This window comes from Podarcis filfolensis, assembly GCF_964270895.1.
Source record: "Podarcis filfolensis genome assembly, chromosome: 13".
Lineage (NCBI taxonomy): Eukaryota > Metazoa > Chordata > Lepidosauria > Squamata > Lacertidae > Podarcis > Podarcis filfolensis.
Window position 1 is genome coordinate 8,026,307 of NC_139615.1, and position 1,898 is coordinate 8,028,204.

Consider the following 1,898-nt stretch of genomic DNA (forward strand, 5'->3'; position numbering starts at 1 on the left):
GTACTATCAAAATACAATGTTACATTGCCATCTACTCACTAAGAATTAGCAAGTGTATATGGAAGGCAAAAAAAGCTTATGAATTGTCTTTGGAATTTGACCTATTTCTGTACTTCAGATCTGGATGACTGTTTCAGATGCCCAGAAGATCAATATCCAAACAAGAAGAGAAACCAATGCATCTCCAAAACTATGAGCTTTCTTTCCTATGAAGAACCTTTTGGGATCAGCTTAGCTTCCATTGCTATTTCTTTTTCTCTTCTCACAACTCTAGTGTTAGGCACTTTTGTGAAGCACAAAGATACCCCCATTGTCAAAGCCAACAACCGAGCCCTCACCTACGCTCTCCTGGTCTCTCTTCTGCTCTGCTTCCTCTCTTCTTTGCTATTTATCGGCAAACCTGGGAAAGTGACTTGCCTTTTCAGGCAACCTGCTTTTGGCATGATCTTCTCTGTGGCTATTTCTTGCATGTTGGCCAAAACAATCACTGTAGTTGTAGCTTTCATGGCCACCAAGCCAGGCTCTAGCATGAGTAAGTGGTTAGGGAAAAGACTGGCCTACTCTGTTGTAGTTTCCTGTTCTTTTATTCAATCTATTGTTTGTGTTCTGTGGTTGATGACATCTCCCTCATTCCCCGATTTAGATATGCACTCTGTAACCACAGAAATCATTGTGCAATGTAATGAAGGGTCCGTGATCCTGTTTTACTGTGTCCTGGGCTACATGGGCCTCCTGGCCATTGCCAGTTTCGTTGTGGCATTTCTGGCCCGCAGATTACCTGATAGTTTTAATGAAGCCAAATTCATTACCTTCAGCATGTTGCTGTTTTGCAGTGTTTGGCTTTCTTTTGTTCCAACTTACCTGAGCACCAAAGGAAAATACATGGTAGTGGTGGAGATCATCTCCATCTTGGCCTCCAGTGCTGGGTTATTGGGCTGCATCTTTGCTCCAAAATGCTACATCATTGTCTTGAGGCCTGAATTGAACAACAGAGAGCAACTAATAAGAAGAAAGAATTAAAAAGAAACTTAGGGATTTTACTTTAATGTCTTCTATATGTGAAGTGGAATTGTTTAAGACCAAGGCCATTTTACCTACATCCTCCACTAGAGATTCTACTGTTATTCCAATGCCAAACCAACACTTTCTGCATGTGAACCTATATTCCAGGAACAGTCCCAGATTTACAGAAGATATCCCAGTTTCTGATGTGATCCCGGGATATCCCAGTTTTCCTTAGGATGTCCCTATTTTCATGGGAGAAATGATGGAGGGTATGGAAAAGGATTTTATTATTTTCATCACAGAAATGTTAGAGGGTATGATTTAACTTAGAAGAAGACTAGTGCAGGACTGCAAAAGCTAGAGGGGTTGGTAGTACTGGTGACCTGAGGTAGCTCTGAGTTGGTGCCAGAAAACCACACAAGTAAGGGAAAACGGTGTGACAAGGGGGAATTGTACATGTTTGGAAAATGTGTTAGTAAAACACTTGAAAGACAATGCAATGCAATGCAATGTGCAGGGACTAAACATATTATATCAGAGTAGAATGCAGTCCGTTTCCATATGATTGCACCTACCACACCATTATAAAAGCTTATTTTTGTTAATTTTATGAAGCTATTATTGTACTGTAATTGATGTTGTAATTGAAAACTAATAAAAATTATCATTATAAAAATAGTAATAAAACCTTATTTTCCTTCTGCTATGGTTTAGACAGCTCAAAAAACAGTAGTCCCGCTCCATAGTGTACTTTATCGCAATGTAATCTAATTTTACACTAGCTTCTTGCGTATCTGATTGGCCTGTAAGACCCTTCACCTTGATGACGTGTATTCTGCTCTGAAATCATTCATACTCTTGAGAAATCGAGCAAACAGCACGCAGACCTAGTG